Raw genomic sequence first — 21,758 nt, forward strand, 5'->3', positions numbered from 1 at the left:
CATCACTTATGAAACCAGGTATTGAGCTACTGTCTGAATTTGACCGAGCAATCATTGGCAACAAAACTGTTAGGAATTCTGCTGGTTAATGTGGAGCTAGTTAGATCATTTAACGTTTGGGTGCAGTTTTTTTAACGTAATATGGGACTTTGTATTCATCAGTATCCAGCAGTCCTGTCCAATTTTCAAATCGTTGTCAAGAATATGCTTTTTCTTTGCCAGAAGAACAGTTTGTAATCAACCAATAATCCACTAATGAAAATGTTTCTCAACGTTTCTACTGATGTGGTAATTAACTAAGATTCACGTTTTTAAAAGTAATATTTCAGGTTGTATTAAAGTTCGTGCAGCTACCATTCATTCTTTTAAACTTTCAAAATGTTATTTATATTGTGAAATAAGTGTAATAATATGCAACCTTGCTATCAACTAAAAATACGCGTTTTGAAATATTTAATACGTTCTTCAACTGCACACTCTGCTTTTGCAAACAATATTATTGGGGTCATAGAAAATCATATTCTATGTAGACCGGATTCTAGCGCTCGCGGCCTTTCTGCACTTGACACCTACTTCTATTATTCGTGAAGTTTTGCTGAACTCCTCGATGTGCAATATTGGGGTTAAATACGCTGCAGTATTTATGAGATCATGAGCATCGCGCAATATCTATCTCCTATAGAAAGTGTGCTTTTCTCCTGGTAATATTGGACTTTTATTATCTAGATGGCAGTGAGGTAGCCAAACAGAAGCTGCAGGCGGCAAGCTAAATTCGTCACAACACATGGTTTATGGTAATCGACCAAATAAAAGCCCTATTTTATACAGAAAAATAAATCAACCCTGACTGCATTCTTAGAATTTCGCTTTTATTTTGTAAGCTTCACACAGCTATATAGCTAAAAGAATGCTCAAGTCGATAGGTTATTTCAAAACACAGAGCTCAAGTTGTCTGCCTCTTTTAAGAGAACTTTAATGTACAACTCATTTTATAACAGGTGCTATGTACTGTACTTTTGATCAAAATATGTATTCCACACTAGGGTACATAATTCTATCACAGATGTTTGGCAGCTCTTCCCTTTAGACAGCTTTAGACAGCTTTTGATGCCTGTCAGAGATTTGTTGTTGCGAGTTAATTACCTACTGGCGGTCGCCAGTAGGTAGTTAAAGTTACAACCTAGTTTCCATAGGAAAAGCATTTTTTGATTTGCTAATAACTTTGGCGTCATTTGACAAATCTTCGCAAAATTCTCCCAAAAAAGTCTATCCAGGTCAGCTCCTATCCTGAAAGTTTGGGGGTGATTCGTCAAGCGGGGGCTGAGAAAAAAGGGTGTCCCAAAACACGTTTTCCCCATGTTAATTTCCATAGAAAATTGTGCGAGGAGCTACAGCCCGAACTGCTCAACGGAATTACCCCAAATTTGGCAGAAAGGTAGAGCTTGGTTCAGAAAGCAAACTTTTTTTTAAATGGTGTAAATCCGTTCACTACTTTTTGAGATATTGACAAAATAAGAGTGAAAAAATTAATTTCCCGTAGGAAAATTTGTGCAAGGCTACAGTCAAAACTAGTGAACGGAACTACCCCAAATTTGTCAGAAAGGTAGTGCTTGGATCAGAAAGCAACTTTTTTTTTTAAATGGTGAAAATCCGTTCAGTATTTGCTGGGTGAGATTAAAAAATAAAAGTTTCGATATCTGGGCAGAGCCTAAATCCCGTGCACGAGCTTCACTGTGACTGGCTGTCAACACTCCAAACCAGGAAGTGTTGGCAGCCATCTTGTGACTCTGTAAAAAAGAGTCAAGAGAAAACTGAGAAACAAAGATATAAAACAAGAGATGGGGGAAGGGTAGAAACACCCTGACCCCCTAGGACTGCTTAAGGGGTCCCAGAAGGACCCCCAGGGCCACAAAAAGCATTTTTATTTTAATGAGGCCCCTGGGTGGGCTAGGTCATGGGGTATTTCTTAAAAAAATAAAAGTGGGGGCTTGATGGGGCCCCCGCAGTCCCTTTGCTTCACTTATGTTGGAAGGGGGGTTCAGTAGGCTGTGGAAATTATATCGGAAAAACAACAATGCGCCGTATTGCGGCCTTCCTTTAATATAATGCGGAATAATGTTTACATATTATGCAGTATTCACTGTTATGATGGATAGAGTCACTTTGTTACAGGTAAAAATGTATTAATATGTGGTAGGGAGTGTTCTGTATCCCGGGGGCATTTCTTAAAAAATAATAGCGGGGGCCCGTTGGGGCCCCCGCAGCCCCGGGGCTTCACTTATGTTGGGAGGGGGGTGCAGTAGGCTGTGGAAATTATATCGGGAAAACAACAATGCGCCGTATTGCGGCCTTCCTTTAATATAATGCTGAATAATGTTTACTTATTATACAGTGTTCACTTTTATCACGGATAGAGTCACTTTGTTACAGGAAATGTATTAATATGTGGGAGGGCGTGTTCTGTATCTGTGCACAGAACAAAATTAACATTTAATTAGCTGCGGTGTTTTAACAACAAACTTAATGTTCATTGGCTGCGAACCATCAAAAGTAGAAGTGTTTCCTGCCATTCACTTCCCCTCCGCAGAGTAGCAAGAACATCTAATTGCCTCACATGTTGTAAGGAGGACCTTCCAGAGCTTAATGTTGATAGGTTGCAAACTATTGAAAGTAGAAGTGTTGCTAGGTATTCCCTTCTTTTCTGCTGAGTAGGAGGGACATTTGATTGGCTGACGTGTTCTAAGGAGGAGCTTCCAGAGCTTCATGTTGATTGGTTGGTTGCGAACTATTGAAAGTAGAAGTGTTGGCAGCCATTCACTTCCCCTCCGCGGAGTAGGAGGGACATCTGATTGGCTGACGTGTTCCAAGGAGGAGTTTCCCAAGCTTAATGCTGATTGGCTGTAAACCATTGAAAGTAGAAGTGTTGTCAGTGATTCCTTCCCCCGCCGCAGAGTATTAGGGACATCTTATTGGGTAACGTGTTCCAAGCGGGACCTTCCCAAGCTTAATGTTCATTGGCTGTGAAGCATTAAAAGTAGAAGTGTTGGCAGCCATTCCCTCCTCCTCTGCGGAACAACATGGACATTTTAAAGGCTAAAGTGTTCCGATTACAAGTTTGCTCCTTATTGGGTGGGAACGGTTCACTGTTGTCAGCCATTTTTTGACGCACTTCCAAAGGAGTACGGGAAAACAAAGTAGTAGAGGGGAGGGTAGGAACATTATTAAATCTGCACAATGGTCACAAGGTGGGGGAGAGGGATTGTGAAGGTAAAAATTGTTTTTTATATATTTTAAGGACCATTTATATAATTGCTAGGGGATGTGCAAATCAGGGCGGAAAAATAACAGTGTGTTGCGGTCTTCTTTTTATTAAGTTTGCGGGTAGGATACTTCCCAGGAGCACTATTTACTTATAATGTGGTGTTTACTTTTCTGATGGGGAGGTGTGGTTGCGCAGCAAACATTTCAGTTTAGGTTTCAAACAGTTTTTTTTAGCAATTACAAATGTACTTTTTTCGGATACTGACAGTGTATATGTTAAATGGGTGACAAATAAAAATGGAATTTCATTAAATATCACTTAAGGGTGGCCACACCCTCCTTTTTTTTGCTATAGTTTATAAAAGTGTTGCCCCATATTCTTGATAATATAAGAGGGCATCAGTTACTTTTAGATAAAGTAGAAAAGAAGTGCTACAACAAACACTTTCCGCACTACATCATCTGAGGGCAGAAGAACAAGTAAAAAGCAGTTTATCACAAATGACTTCATATTACATAGAAATGTATGCATTATCATTTTTCAAGTTTGTATTTTGTAGAATTCTGGAACGTTCTGTCGTAGTGCTTAGAGGTCGCACATTGTTCCACTAACAAATCACGTACTCATTTAAGAATATATAGGATAGTACTATTATAATATACAGTACTGGTCTTATGTATTCTATAGAGAGAAGGTGAATAGGAACCGCAGCTGAGAAAAATTGAAAGCAGAAAATAACATTCAGAAATGTAGGGTTTCTCAAATGTTTAAAGTAAGAAAGTATGTATGAAAGCTATATTTATTTAGACTGCAATTTCGTAAAATATGCTTACTGAAAAAATATCTGATCAAGTATGTTATAAAGCTTAGTAAGCTGTATTTCAGATGGCGCCGACAAATCTCCAATTCCTCTTCTGTAACAATAGGACAGTCTGTTACAATATAACGAGTGACACCATTGTTACAGTAAAAAGAAAAGGAAAATAAAGTTATGAATACAACAGAAGATCAATAACGAAATCCTTTCGAGCGGTGAATATTTTCAGAGCTTCTTTTCTCTGGGACTTCTAAATGTTTGATCTTCATGGCGACGGGTCATAAACTCCTTTGAGATCATTATGACTGTGAGAATTATAATATACATATTCACAGTATATGATCAAATGGGGGGAACAGACTAAAAACCGGAAGCTGGTGATGTTGCTTATATATCTTTACTCTTTGCGCCGACGGGTCATGAACTCCGCTGAGATCATCATGACTGTTCATATTATAATATAGATATTGACAGTACATGATCCCCTGGGGAAAACAGACTAACAACTGGAAGCTGGTGAAGGTAATTATAAATCTTTAGGGTTTGCTCCGACGGATCACCAACACCTCTGAGGTGAAGTATAGTGTCAATATTATAATATCGAAAGTCACAATATATAAGCTGAAAGGAGCCAGAAAAGGAGCAATGTTTACTGTAATCTGTTTGTTTCTGAAAACAAGCTTCTGACGTTATAGAAAAAAATGCAAAAACATGCAATAACACTTTTTTCTAGATATACATGTTTAAATATTGACAAATAGCTACGTATTATAAATATCTACTATGCCATAATCAAACAACTTACAACTACGGAAACAAGAATTCGACGCTAGAAAAGTGAACCTGCATCACAAGATGGACACGGATAAATAACTCACGAAAATGAAACTAATCGAACAACGGGTGTGGTTTATATACTTTTTGGTTATTGAGTAGTCTGTGGAAGGAAGATGTGGCTCCACCTATTTAGATGTCATGTTTTATAGTTTACACGTGCTCACGTTTTACCTATTTAACTTGTGCATGTGTTGGAAAAAGTTACAAAATGTGAAGCTGTAAAGGTAAAAAATATGTGCTAATGTTTGTCATCACTATGCTGTTAAACTTAAAAAATACCAGCATTTGTAAAGCGTACAGCTACCCCCGGAAAGGTGTGCCGGCGCTCGGGGCATTGGGAAGATTAAGCAAGGTGTTGCCCACAGTGAGATAGTGGTGGGCTAACATGCTGCTTGAACCGGGAATCAAACTGTGAACACTGTTGTTGTAAGTGAGGTATTATAGGTGCTGCGTCACACTTTTACTACACTTATATGGTAATTACTGCTAATTAAGTTGTAAACATTGTTAAATTATAAGTAGGGCTTCCTGTTTTCTGTTTTTACTGATTTTTAAGGATTATTACAGACAGAAAACTATTTATTTTTCTCTCTGCATTTATCTTAAACGTGGATACGGAAATTGGGTTATTTTTTGATCGATTCCAAATGCTGTCAATCATGACTACCAGGCCAATAGATCTGTTGTTCTAAAAGTAAAAGGGTTTAAACAATAAAAGAATTTTAGTAAAGAGCCTTAAACAGCACTATATATTCTTGTACATTTTAATATCAAGCTGTGCATATTTTATCATCTGAGACTGAAAACGGTCAGTCCTTCAGGCATAGGTGCATATTTATTAGACAACTAAATGTGGAAATATACTCATTTCAGATTAATTTTTACACAAAACCCAAAATATATATGGGTAAATACAGATACAATTATTTAAACAAATATAAATAAATACAGACGGAATTGCCCAAAAAATAAATTAAATAAAACCAGGAGCCATAATTATAAGTTATAAAAGACTGCTGTTAAGTTAGTTTTCACTATAAAAAGTATACACGTCTTTTTAAAATTTAAAATTTACTTAAAAACATTATAGGTTAAAGGGACATTGTAGTTAGAAATTAGCATTTAAAAAACCTTTGAAATTCACTGAAAAAAACATAGGTTTTACAGATGTTATAGTTAGAAATTTGCATTTAAAAAACCTTAGAAATTCACTGAAAAAAACATAGGTTTCAGGGGCGTTATAGTTAGTTGGACATTTCACTTGTACAAAACCATAGAAATTCCACCGTTATAGTTAGCTCAGCTAACTATAACTCGCTTCCCCGCAATGCACTGCTCATGACGTCACATATTACATCATTCATGGCATGGTCAGTGACATCACTGATGACATCACTGATGACCTCTCAAATGACATCACTGATGACATCACTGATGACATCATCCACGTGATAATCCGATGCACCTCCTCACACTCTATTATATAACCTTTGATACACCCATTCTAAAATACAGACTACCATTTTTGAAACTATAGAGACACCAATACTAGTTACTACATACCCACTCACTGATTCTTAGGTCTACACACACACATCCACTCATTCACCCATACAATCACTTATACATGCAGTCACTCCTCAATACAACACTATCATATGTAGTCATACACCTATTCAAACAGTCACATACCGCCACTCATCCATGAAGTTATTCACAGACCTAGATAGTCATGTAAAGAATCAATCACACTCCCATTTACACACCTATACAGTTATACATACATCACCTCACTAATTCATACAGATAGTAGTACATACTTACTCGCTTATATAACCAGTGATACAAGTACACACTCATCCATACAGCCACTTTCATAATTACTCACTGTCACATATAGTTATTTATACACACCATCACTCACATAAACTGCCTTTTACATATGTAGCTACTTACATGTACCAATGAGACCTCCATTCACTCCCAAACACACCCATACACACACTCATCCAGTCATAGAGCTGTTTCCACATGCAGTCTTGAACCCATACACCCAGTGAATCAACTAGTCACACATCTATGCACAGAGTCACACACCTCCAACCCACCCACAAACACACTCAGGCACCGCTACAAATACTGAGGAAAACAGTCAATAACCCATATAAACTGTCATGTAGCTACTGACTAACCCATGTACTAGCTTACACAACAACAGACACACTGATACAGACATTCACACAATTTAGTCACTAATGCATGCATTCAGTAAGACACGTTTAATCAGTTACCTATACAATCAGTCACACACCTCGTAAATCCTTCATCCAGACACTTATACATCCAATGACTCTTCAATACAGCTTGGCTATATATAAAACATAGTTAAACTTTACAGAAACACACAGTCACTGGATGATGTCATTAGTGATGTCATCAGTGATGTCATTTGAGATATCATCAGTGATGTCACTGACCATGACATGAATTATGTAATATGTGACATCATGAGCAGTGCATTGCGGGGGCGCGAGTTATAACGCCCCTAAAACCTATTGTTTCTTTTTTAGCGAATATGTATATATATATTCACTGAAAAAACCATAGGTTTCACACACGTTATAGTTAGGAATTAGCATTTAAAAAACCTTGCAAATTCACTGAAAAAACCATAGGTTTCACACATGTTATAGTTAGCGGAAATTTTACTGATAAAAAACCAGTGAAATTCCCCCGTTATAGTTAGTGCAGGCAACTATAACTCACGCGACCGCAATCCTCTGCTGATGCTAATACTGTATTTAGACACTTATATGCCCATGTCTTCTTCCATACATTTTTAGCTATACATATATTACAAATATTTTTTTTTCATAAAGACACATATGTCATCTGCAGAAGATTGCGGTCGCGTGAGTTATAGTTGCCTGCACTAACTATAACGGGGGAATTTCACTGGTTTTTTATCAGTAAAATTTCCGCTAACTATAACATGTGTGAAACCTATGGTTTTTTCAGTGAATTTGCAAGGTTTTTTAAATGCTAATTCCTAACTATAACGTGTGTGAAACCTATGGTTTTTTCAGTGAATTTGTACGGTTTTTTAAATGCTAAGTTACTTTACGCCATTCGAGGCGTGCGCGCCCACTTAACGCAGTTCGTTCCGTGCACAGTTTTTATCAACTTTCATAAGCCCTGTACATTTGGTGGCCTTCGGCCACCAAAAGCACAGGGGGTGGGGTCAATGTGAATAGTGTTTTTTTTATTTCTATTTTATAATTTCATGTTGCCAAAATTTAGATTTTTTTTACCTGGTAATATGCCCTGTATATTTGGTGCCCTTCGGGCACCAAAAGCACAGGGGGTGCGGTAAGTGTGGATAGTGTTTTTTTTATTTTTATTTTTTTACCGTACGCTTACGGTAAGCGTACGGTAAGCGTACCCCGCGAAATTGCCAAAAAAAAAATAAACCCGTTTTTGCTCTTGGGGGATGTTTGTGGACTCCCTCAACATGACTATGTGGGAGGGAGTTGTCAAAACAGCCCCGTAACATGTTTTTGCACATCATGTTTGATAAACAAGCCTCAGTGCGAGAGACAAAATGGCGGCCGCCGCTTCCTGGTTTCGGCCGATTCGAATGTTTACTAAGATCTAAGAGCCAATCAGAATCGCGCTCGCGCACGCCACCGTACGCTTACCGTAAGCGTACGGTAAGCGTACCGTAAGCGGGCTCAGATATATATATTGATTTAAAGGCTATTTTCTCAGAATCTACTGAACAGATTTACACCAAACCTACAAAAGGCACTTCCTTGACCTAGGGACTACCTCTCTGCCAAATTTTGAGTAATTCTGTTCAGCCGTTCGGGCTGTAGCTCGTTCTAAAGGTCCTATGGAAAAATGCGTTTTGGGACCCCCCTTTTATCTCAGCCCCCGCTTGACGGATCCCCCCGAGACTTTCAGGGTAGGAGCGGAGCGTAGCGCCCCACCTATTTTGAGAAATTCGCGGGGATTCGTCGACCGGCGCCAAAGTTATTCAAAATAGAATGTTGAGGTTTTCCTATGGAAACGTGGTCCTAACTATAACTACCTACTGGCGACCGCCAGTAGGTAATATATAAATATATATATATATATCTATATATTCACTGAAAAAACCATAGGTTTCACACATGTTATAGTTAGCTGGATATTTCACTCATACAAAACCATTGAAATTCCCCCGTTATAGTTAGTTCATCTGTATTCACTAAGATACTGTTAATAAGTCATTTATACAATTAATTTTACAAAAAAAAACATCCATTTAGACACTTATTTACCCATTTATTCTTCCATTAACCTTTAGATATACATATATGAAACATATATATTTTTCAGAAAGACACATATTCACTGGATGATGTCATCAGTGATGTCATTTGAGATGTCATCAGTGATGTCATGAGTGATGTCACTGACCATGTCATGAGACGTCATCAGCAGTGGATTGCGGTCGTGCGAGTTATAGTTAGCTGAACTAACTATAACGGGGGAATTTCAATGGTTTTGTACGAGTGAAATGTCCAGCTAACTATAACATGTGGGAAACCTATCGTTTTTTCAGTGAATTTGCAAGGTTTTTTAAATGCTAATTCCTAACTATAACGTGTGTGAAACCTATGTTTTTTTCAGTGAATTTGCAAGGTTTTTTAAATGCTAATTCCTAACTATAACGTGTGTGAAACCTATGGTTTTTTAAGTGAATTTGCAAGGTTTTTTGTTGAATTTGGATAAAGTTGAACAGCATAGTTAATATCTTCTATAAACTTATAAACAGTTTAAAATGTTTTTTTTTTTAAGGGTTTTTCACGGTGCGCGCACCGTGCGCGCTCCGGCAATTTTTTTTATTAAAGGAAATGTTTTTTTTTTATTTACGAGGTCCTTTAGAGACCCCCTGAGAAGGTCTAGGGGGTCAGGGAGTGTCTTCCCTGCCTCCTTTTCATGTTTTAGAAATCGGGTTAAAAGTAATTCATTTCTGATGCGTGCGTGCACCGTGCGCGCATGCGTGCGAGCACCGTGCGCACACCGGCAATTTTTTTTATCAAACAAAATGTTTTTTTTTTTATTTACGAGGTCCTTTAGGGACCCCCTGAGAAGGTCTAGGGGGTCAGGGAGTGTCTTCCCTGCCTCCTTTTCATGTTTTAGAAATCGGGTTAAAAGTAATTCATTTCTGATGCGTGCGTGCACGGTGCGCGCATACGTGCGAGCACCGTACGCGCACGGCAAGTCATGTGATTACGAAACAACACTTTTCATTGGTTCATAGTAGTTTCTGTTCAAGAATCTTCAAAGACCACACCCACTCCCCTCACTATTTATACTTATTTCCTGGGACAAGGAGCTGAACAGCTACTCGAGTAAAATCTTACTTGAAAATGGCAGAACAGCAGTCAACTTCAGGGAGTGAGGAGGAGACCTTTGTGGAACCACCAAGGAAGAGCAAACAAAAACACTCTTTCATCTGGAATTACTTCACCTTTCCAGAGGGCCAAAAGAAGGTGAATGCGCCGAAGGTGACATGCACTATTTGTAGAAGTGTCTTATCTAGAGGAGATCCCAGCAAGAAATACTCCTTTAGTATTCATTCAATGCTGAGACACTTCAAGACAGTGCATCCTGTGCGTTATGCTCGAGAAACAACTAGAGCCCTAGGGGACAACCCTCCGAGCACATCATCTGCAGCCGCAGATTCACTGTGTACCAGGCCACTGGACATCCGCCCGCTTTTCCAGAAGGTGCACATACATTGCAATGTGTGCAATGCTGTTCTTTGCTACGGTGAGAGCAGTATAAACTTGACTGAAAACAGAATACAGCAGCACACATGCTCCAGCCCATAATTTTTTTCATTTTTATTTTTTGTTCCTGTTGAACAGTTTTTGTGTAGTGTATAAATGAATTATTGAAATTATTGAAATGACTGAGTGAAGAGGAGGAAAGGACAGACAGAATGAGTGAGAAAAGGAAAGTATGATCAGTCATGAAAGGGAAGTGAAAAACTGACCGCAACAAAAGGACTAAGGGTAGAGGATACAGGTAAGAAGAGTGAATGAGTAAGGGAATGGCAGTGAGTAATGGAGAGTGATGGAGGGGGAGTGAGAAAAGGGGAGTAAGGGACGGAGATAGGAAAAGGGAGTAACAGATGAAGCGGATGAAGTACAGCAGGGTAAAGGGAATGAAAGTAAGAGAAGTGGAGTGATGGTGAGATAAGGGGTATGAGGATTAGAAAAGGGGGGTAAGGGAAAGTGACAGATGGGGAGTGAGGGGATGGAGGGATTTAGGAAACCGGAGTGAGAGAAAGGGAGTCAGGATTTTAATGAGCAAAGGAGAGTGAGGGAGAGTGAAGGAAAGAATGCGAAAAGATGAAGGGGTGTGAGATACAGACAGGAGGAAGTGATGTAGGAGAATAGGAGTGACTATGAGTAAAGGATAGTGACAGTTAGGGAAGGTGAGGGAAGGAGAATGACTGAGAAGGTTAAAAAATTAACATAGATGGAAAATGAGTGATGGAGAGAGGAGAAGTGGTAGAAACAGAGATGTTAAGGAAATTAAGGGTAAGACAGACAAAGGGAGAGAGACAGAAACAGAGACAGAGAGCAAGGAACTGAGAAGGAGTAAGGCAGTTAGAATGACTGAGACATATGGAGACAGGGAGAGAAACATGGTTGAAAAAATAGTGATGGAGGCAGTAAACCTAGGGGAGTAGTAGAGAAGGAGTGAGGGAGTTACGATTCTGAAAGAGCAGTAAAGGAAGAAGAGAGAGGGAAGGGGAATGAGAAAAGCAGAGTGAGGAGAAGTGAAGAAAAGGGAGCATGAAAGTGAAGGGGTGAGAAATACAGATATTTTAAACTTAACTGACCAACAAAATAACTTAATTAGAAATAAATGGGTTTTTTTAATTACAAGAAAAATGGATTCAATTTCCTAAATTTTCTTTCTAGATCTGAAAAAAAAGAAAAAAAGTAGTAATATTTAACAATGTATTTTAGAATACACTACACATATTTTCATATTTAACAAAGTAATTTTTTGCCCTTTTTTTGCTGTTTTCAGAATATATTGAATTTCACTGAAAATAGTGATATCAATTGCATTCATCACTTAACAGCGGGCAAAAAAATAAACAATCTGAAAGATTGTTTAAAAAAGCCCTTAATCTATCCTCAGTAAAACATACCTTGATAGAAATGTAACATATATATTAAAAATATCTTCTAAGAACAATAACTATTTGCATTAAATAACGTCTGTAAATCTTGTTGCTTAAGCACATACACCAAAATAATATCTGTCAAAAAAGTCCACAATAGAAACATTTACCTTTCCATGAGGCCAAATGGTAATTTTTAAATCCTTTTTAGGTGAAATATCCAATGGTTATCCTATAAAATCGAAATATTGGTTTCTTCAGATGCTGCAATTTGTATGTAAAATTTTGGTTTTAGAAAAATTAAGTAGGAATTTGGTAATTCTGCAGGCAAACGTTGCTTGAAAATCAATTGAGAATCATTACACAGTGTCCAGCCTTTTTCACATTTTAGATAAATTGTGAAATGACCAGAAGTTATAGAAGGTCCATCATGGAAAATTATTGCAACTGCAACAAAAGTCTTTCCTGATATTGATAATTGATTTCCTACAAACTTCTTTATTAAAGTGTCAAATTTTGTTCCATCAGCTCTACAACGTTGCATCATTAAAATTATATACTGTCCATATTTCTTTAAAAATAACGTTGATAACATTTCTGATTTACATTGAGAACATTCCATGTTGTGATTTGCATCTTTAACTAATTTACTAAAAGTCACTGATTTACTCTCTGGTAATGATAAATGTATGAACCTTTCGGAATCAACATTAGTGCTGCATGTGTTCATACAGTTTTCACAACAATGTTCCCATTTATAGGAGAGACCAAACATATTTTCTATTTCTACCCCTTCATCTTCCAGTACCATAAGCATATACATTAAGAATTCCTGTGCATCTTGCTGGACATTTTGTGTAAACTGTGTACATCCAGAACATACATCTAAAAGATTTCTAACATCAGAAGCACTTTCTATTTTAGTTTTATCATTACTCAACTTCTCATAAAGGAAACTCAGCAGAGAACAAAATCTTTTTTCATGATTTAGTATTATCTGCTCTTGCAAACTTTCAAGATAAAATACAACATTCAGCACTACATTAGCGTAGCAGTTGACACCAGAGCTATTTTCAAAATGACAACCAACAACCTCTTCAACATTGTCCTTTTTCTTTTTGCTTGCAATCACATCACTCTCCTTTTGTTTTCTCTTCTGTACATCCTCATTACAGATATTCTCAATTCTCCTTTTCCGACAAACAACACATTTTTCAAACACAGGATACTGACCTAAATGAGGAGCATAGCTTCTTCTTAATCTATAATACTCCTTTACACAATTTGCATCAGCACTAACTTTTGAGTCATCAAAGACTATCATGAATAAACCAGATAATTTTTTCACTCGTGACAAAGCAACATATGCCATACCTTCTTTAAACACACTAGATCCAATGTTTACAAAAGCACTATCTACAGTTAATCCTTGAGATTTGTGAATAGTTACAGCATATGCTAGAGAAAACGGAAACTGCTTCCTACTTACATATAAGTCTTTCACAAGCAAAAAACTAACTGAACATCGACTAATGTCTTTAACCTCTTCAATCTGATAAAATTATATTTTTAAAAATTCAATTCTATCTTTTTTCTGGTAATTAACAAAACCCACAACTTTACCCATAGCTCCATTCACTAAACCTTTTTCTACATTCAAATGACGTCTTAAAATTACTCTACAGTTCATACATACATAAAGATTCTTTTCTAAACCAGCTGTTTTCGATATGTTTTTCTCTAGAGAATCCAATTTAGTTTTCAATTTGCCTGTCAATATAATAGTTATTCCTTCATGCTGTATTTTATCCACGGCTTCCATTTTCATAATCTCTTCATTTTCCAGTTTCAAAAGTTCTTCATTGAATATAGAGCATTCATGTAGTGTTGGCATTAAGCAGATTACAGTATTTTTTTCTGCAATTTCCTTGTATATTTTCTCTGGAACTATTTGTTCTGTTGGAAACAAACTACATAGCAATCGACTCTGTAAAGCTTTTCTGCCATGTTCTGTGAGTAGTCCAATTCTGATATCTTTGAGAATACTTGCATAATCATCATCATTTGCTTGCCGCATATTAGTAATGAGTTCTTTGTACTCAAAGTATGACCAAATATTCACATTACCTATACTTCCTAATTACTTTTTCGTGTCTTCATGTGCAAGAGTAGTAAATACTGGTTGTCCTTTAACTGGAGTGAGCTGCAGTAGATCCCCAAAAACTATAACATGTTTTCCTCCAAATAACACGTCATAGTCTGTCTTTAGAATTTGCTGCATTCTTAAATGCACAAAGGCAAGCATTAATTTTCATACCATGCTTACCTCATCAATAATGAGAACTTTAATTTTCTTCAACACTCTTGAAACTTCAAAACATGCTTCTCCTGTTAGCTTGTGGCATTCTATTTTGTTCTCATGCTCTACTGGTAACATTAGCAAATGATGTAAGGTAATTCCTTTTATGTTATATGCTGCTAACCCAGTTGGAGCAGTAACAACACAAGACAAAGTTGAATCAGTTTTTTTCTGTAGGTGGCTTCTAATTACTTTAATTAAGAAACGTTTTCCAGTTCCAGCTTGTCCACTCACATACATTCTGATTGGTTCAAATGATGTGCATGAGCACTCTTTATTTTCATGTAGTAATCCATGATCAATTTGTTTTGTGACTTCTTCATAAATTTGTTGTTGTTCATCATTCAGTTGTTGTTCCAAATTTGGTAAGTCTATTAAATCTTCCTGAGCTTGATTCATAGCTGTTTCCACTTCAGTCATGGCTATTGCAGCTTCATTTTCTACGATTGGATGTCCTAGGGGATCTTGACTGAGCGTACCAGAACTTTGACTGTCTTGAGAACTGTCTCTAGCTACTTCAGCTGCAATTGTAGCTTCTTGTTCAATTTCTTCATTTAACATTTGTACATAATTTGTGAAAGTACTGCATTCTATGCTATCTTTACATGCATTAAAGGAATCTTCATAGCACTGAAAATCTCCAAGTAATTCATCTTCTGAACGCCATGGTTTAAACAGCTGTAAAAGTGCTAAGTAGTAAAATTCCTTTTTGTCAGTAGTGTCGCAACTCAGCTTCCTGTGATTAAAAAAACTTCCTTTTGTTTGTTTCACCAAACATCCTTCCTCACCAATGACTTTATATTTTCCATTGTTGATGTCTTCTGTGGCATTCCGTGTAAAAATGTAGTTCTGCAGCACTTCATAGAGACACATGTTCTCAAGATGATGATTTCTGTTTGGGTAATATGTGTCCAACATATTTGTTTTCAAAATGTCTGTACTTTCTGGTTCGTTCTCTGCTAAATATTTAATTTCTCGAATAGATTTCAGTACCCGATTTCGCATTCCTGCAAGGCCTAAACTTACCAAAATTATTCTTCTGGATTTGGAGTACAGACTTGCAGATGATAACCTATCTGAGCATTCGTATGACCCAATTTCTCGATGCGATAACATCTTTAAACTGAAACTGTATAGCTTTTTACTGACAGTCTTCTCGTGAGAAATCTCTTCCCACATTTCTTTCAATTCCGTTTTCTCAGATTTAGTGATGTAAGATGTTACATACCGAGCAACAGCAATAGAATTTTCAGCTACATACTGAATATCCATGTTAGCATTCCACATGGATAAAATGACTGGGTTCTAATCATTTATATATTTTGACTCTTTTTTTTTTCTTAGGTTGTAGGTATTTTTGGGAGATTTTCTTGTAATGGTATGTCGCACAGCTGACATAAAACTGTTTACTCTTCCTTTTGAAAGAACTGGTCGTGAAAATCCAAATCGACATTTTGTGTAGAATTTATCTTTACTCTTGTACTTTCGTCGACAGTATTTTCCACACCAATGACTTTGGAAACGTAAAACTTGCTCTTTTAAGTTTTTTTCTTCTGTGCTTTTAGGTATAGCACATGTTGCATATTCTTCAATGAAAGATAAAACTGCATCATCAGAATCTGTTCTAAATTTTGGGGCATCCTTGATCCACAACAGCATATGAATATGAGGAGCACCTCTTGCTTGGTACACTTTTCTCCAAAAGAAATCCACAACTTCTCCAAGAGGTGGATATTTTTTATTGCAGATGAAGGACATCATAGCCTCAAATCTATGATTTAAATATCTGCAAACATTAACCGGATCCAATGAGCACAATTCTCCTGCTGTCTTGTATTGGATGTTTTCAATATTTGAATTTGCCTCTCGAAGAAAATCCAGTAAATCATCCCAAGCGTACTCAGCACAGCTTAGGGCAAGGAACCATGTAGGAGTTCCTAAATTCCGTAACATACATTTCAATTCTCCATGGCATTGGTACCAATATTCATTAGTTCCACGCTGACAAGCCATCAGATTAATCAATTGAGATTCCAAATGATCATCTCGCTGTTGCACTTTGTTCATAAAATCCTTTGCAGACACATTATGTAGATGTACTCCAGTTTTTAAAATGTGATTTAGTGCATAAGATAGTGCAGACAAGTCACTTTCAAATAAAAGATGGAACAAATAAGGAATACTTTGACGAAATCTTGGATCTTCTGCATATAATCTTGTAGTCCGATACTCAGAAGCAGGAATCTGTACTGGACGTTCATCATATCGTCCACCTTTTCCTGTAGGAAACAGCTGGGGAAAACAACGAGCTTCCAAGCTCTCCTCCCATACACTCACGGGAGTTCCTTTTGCTTTTTTCATCTGAAACAGATCAATAGTGTTTCCCATAACTTCTTTAGAATGAAGAGGATGTATGCTGAAATGTTCATAAATTTCTTCTTCTTTTGACTTATCCACTTTTTGCAATTTGCCCAGTTGGTATTCCTGTGTCTGCTAGTAAAACTTCTTCATCTTCATCCATATAAATTGATTCATAGTACTTAATATTTGTTTTCAAATATAAATTTGCTCTTTGTACTTTTCGTACACCTACTAGCTCCTGCCAAATTTTCTTATTCTTTGTAGGTACACCATTAACCAGAATAATTAATGGTTCAGTTTCTAAACTATCTGCATCAATTGTTTCAATATTTTTTTTCTAATCTAATGGCAAATAGACAACTCTTCCTTTTAAACCTCTTTGTAAATCTGAAGGAGGTAATTTACCTGTTTTGGGCTCCATACGAACTATAGTCTGAAACGGATGGACACATTGAATGAGTATAGACTCATACGTATTTAAATCACTAAGTTCCGCAGGAATATCAACCAATTCTAAATTATTATGTACAGCTCTAGCTGGCATTTTATTTTCTTCTAACTTGTTATAACAGTATTTACAAATACGCTGATCTTCACCCAAATCAAAACAATTTTCCAGAAACAAATATGTAGCAAAATCCTTCCACTCATAATTATTTTCTTTTTCACTTTTTTTACAGAGATCAATATTCCTTATTTGAGTTTTATAATGGCTTCTCCGGCAACAAATACAAGTAATATTTGGTCTTTCATTAGAGATGATAGTAAATTTTGTCATTTGATCTTCAAAATTTTTACTAACAGTGGGTTCTACATTCTCTTCCACATTTTCTTCAATAACAGTGTTATTTCCTGCACTTTCTTGTTCTGGACCAAAGTAACAAAACTGAATATCATCAGTAACCTTCTCTACATCTGATACAGATCCACGCAACAGAGCACTATTCAACTCATTTAACTTTAGTGCTGGACTTTTAGCAAAATACAATCTTCTCACAAACTTTCTCATTTCAGTATGATGTACTGCCAGCATCCTAAAATGGTGAAAAACACTTTGACAAACTTTCCTAGAAAGACAAGCCAGAGAATGTCCTTGCAAACCAGTATTCTTTCTCACTCTGCATGGATTTAGTCTTTGAAACACCTTAATCTTCTGTTTAACACTTTTTTTTACTATATTCTCTTAGAAAGTCACGTAATTTATCAATAGATTCTTGTCGTATAGTACAAATACTACTACAATTCCAAGTGTACACTGGGGCTTTAGGACGTTTTCCCATAACCTCATCAGCTAACACTTCTTACTCATTTCTTGGAACCATTTTCTCCTTTTCCATTACGCAACCATCTTTAACTTCATAACTTCAACCACTGGTGTCAACTGCATGCAGCACACTATTACTTTGAAGATAACTCTCTTCATTAAAAAATGGTTCAGTACTTGAACTATGCTTCCATTCTCCTAAGAACACATTACAAAAGTTATTTATTTTCACTACTCTTTTCCTTTTGCTTTTTGACTTCATTACATTGACTATTTTATCTAATGTACGGATCCTGTTCAAAATTAAAATGAATAGTTTTCTTTTTAATTCCAAAGCCTTTGCAACAATTGATTCAATATGCTTCTTTTTCTTATAAAATATTGCTTTCTTCCTATATTTTTTCACATCCTTTAGCAAATTGAACACCACTCTTCTCTGAAACATTTTTTTACGAATGTTTTGAAATTCTGTTTTTCTTTTTAAGTCATTCTTTCTTGCTTCTGATTGTACATTAGCATTTAGTAATTTCTTTCTATTGTCTTGTTGTTTTCTTCTTGAAACACTATTTGCAGTGGATATACTTTGTACATTTTTTCTATGTTTGAGGATATTTTTGAAAAAATCCTTAGTCTGCTTACCAGAAGACTTTTTCTTTTTTACAACATGAGGGTCTTCAACTAATTTCTGTTGTCCAGTTGTCTTCAAATATAGATGTTTTTGCTGTTCTTTGTTCTTTCTTGATTTTATAGGCAAGTTTAATTTATTTCTGTGTTGTTCAGCAATACCTAAAGGAAACTAAAAAAAAATACCTTTATGTAATTTAAATATATTACTATATTTTTTTTTAGCTTTTCAAATCCTATTATATGAGCTGCCCCTTTCCTACGAGTGAAAGTCTTACAGACCAAGAGCAACACGAATTAAATCTCTGACAACAATTCCTGTGTGCAGACAGACTCATGGTGTGATTCTAGGCAGAAAACGATATTTGATTGGCAATTTCAAAGCACATATACTACTGTGGTAGAGCAAGTCATAATTACTGTAACAGCCTGACACATTTTCCTTATAGTTTAGAGAGGCAGAAAAGAGCACGTGTCCTAACAGCTACTTGAGACCATGAGTATGTGGAACCTGGGTGAGTGATTAGACTAGAGCAAAGGAAATGAGCCTTGGTGATGTTGAATGTGTTAGCGTTACACACTGCTATCTGAAATACCACACAGTGCTGAATAGTAAGCATGGGAATGCAGGAGAAGCATCAACCCACAATGCGGAAGAGATCGGCGGAGGACAGACGAGGGGAGAGAGGAGACAGTGCCTCTTTGGAGGAAGTGTGACGACAAGAGCACCCTCCCCCGCTGTCCCGGGTTTAGAGAATTTTCTCGTAAACTCTTATATGTTCATCCTCCTGGAAATTCAAAAGGAGTGAAGCGGGGATACTGCCCTGAGTGAATAAGGTAATAAGTACCCGACAAGGGGTGTAGACCATACTCAAGGGACCAACACCCTGATGAATGCCAGAGTGACCCGGCTGGGCACGTAGATAGCTGGCAGAAACATGTTGGTTTTAGCAGGGGGATTGTAGGGTCGTTACGTGCCCTGAATACCCCATTTCATTAATTTTAATCCTGCCAGAGGTTGACATGAATAAAAGTGTGAGTGTCAACCCCTAGACAGTTTTAGATTTCTTTCTGCTCTTCTTTTGGTCCCTTTACTTTGAGAGACTATCTGTTTCCTTTTCTCTCAGAAGCACAATTTTGTGTATATTCTGACTGTTCTGTCTTTGTACTTTACCCTCACCACCTTTCTTCATCATTCACTCTAAAAAATTGCGCTCCACCTAAGGTGTTGGTCTGCACCTAGGTGTATGATGCGGCCCAATGATGAAGCATGACACTCTCGGGTGTGTGAGGGCAGTATTATAAAATCTATCGATTTTCCCACTTTCAAGCATCCAAGACTGCTTTATTTGCTTTTTTCCGTCGTATTATGTCTCCGTTGTGTGAGATTAAATGCAGGAGAAGCAGCTGCCTGTGTGCTAAGAGTATGTTTCTGGAGACTGTGTATTGTCAGGTGCAAGAGAGATCTGCATGCACGCTTGCACAACTGCATGAAGACTGCAGAGATGTATGTAAGATCACCTGTGGTAAGGGTTATTTGGAGTTTTGAACATGTAGGGACTACCTCACCCATTGCAGGAGTGGAAGGAAAATCTACCCTGTTGTTTTCAAATGTGTTACCATTTTCCTCTCATCTGTGAGATAGTGATTTGTGCTGAATGCTAACCATCACAGTTCAAGAAAACAAGCTGCCCCTTTCCTACGAGTGCAAGTCTTACAGAACAAGAGCAACACAAATTAAATCTCTGACAACAATTCCTGTGTGCACACAGACTCATGCTGTGATTCTAGGCAGAAAACGATATTTGATTGGCAATTTCAAAGCACATTTACTACTGTGGTAGAGCAAGTGATAATTACAGTAACAGCCTGACACATTTTCCTTATAGTTTAGAGAGGCAGAAAAGAGCACATGTCCTAACAGCTACTTGAGACCATGAGCATATGGAACCTGGGTGAGTGATTAGACTAGAGCAAAGGAAATGAGCCTTGGTGATGTTGAACGTGTTAGCGTTACACACTACTATCTGAAATACCACACAGTGCTGAATAGTAAGCATGGGAGTGCAGGAGAAGCAGCTGCCTGTGTGCTAAGAGTGTGTTTCTGGAGACTGTGTATTGTCAGGTGCAAGAGAGATCTGCATGGACGCTTGCACAACTGCATGAAGACTGCAGAGATGTGTGTAAGAACACATGTGGTAAGGGTTAATTGGGCTTATGAACATGTAGGAACTACCTCACTCATTACAGTACTGCAAGGAAAATCTACCCTGTTGTTTTCAAATGTGTTAGCATTTGCCTCTCATCTGTGAGATGGTGATGTGTGCTGTATGCTAACCATCACAGTTCAAGAAAACAAGCTGCCCCTTTCCTACGAGTGCAAGTCTTACAGAACAAGAGCAACATAAATTAAATATCTGACAACAATTCCTGTGTGCACACAGACTCATGGTGTGATTCTAGGCAGAAAACGATATTTGATTGGCAATTTCAAAGCACATTTACTACTGTGGTAGAGCAAGTGATAATTACTGTAACAGCCTGACACATTTTCCTTAAAGTTTAGAGAGGCAGAAAAGAACACATGTCCTAACAGCTACTTGAGACCATGAGCATGTGGAACCTGGGTGAGTGATTAGACTAGAGCAAAGGAAATGAGCCTTGGTGATGTTGAATGTATTAGCGTTACACACTGCTATCTGAAATACCACACAGTGCTGAATAGTAAGCATGGGAGTGCAGGAGAAGCAGCTGGCTGTATGCTAAGAGTGTCTTTTTGGAGACTGTGTATTGTCAGGTGCAAGAGAGATCTGCATGGACGCTTGCACAACTCCATGAAGACTGCAGAGATGTATGTAGGATCACCTGTGGTAAGGGTTAATTGGAGTTTTGAACATGTAGGAACTACCTCGCCCATTGCAGGAGTGGAAGGAAAATCTACCCTGTTGTTTTCAAATGTGTTAGCATTTGCCTCTCATCTGTGAGATAGTGATTTCTGCTGAATGCTAACCATCACAGTTCAAGAAAACAAGCTGCCCTTTC

The sequence above is a fragment of the Triturus cristatus genome, chromosome 2_1, assembly GCF_964204655.1.
Source record: "Triturus cristatus chromosome 2_1, aTriCri1.1, whole genome shotgun sequence".
NCBI lineage: Eukaryota > Metazoa > Chordata > Amphibia > Caudata > Salamandridae > Triturus > Triturus cristatus.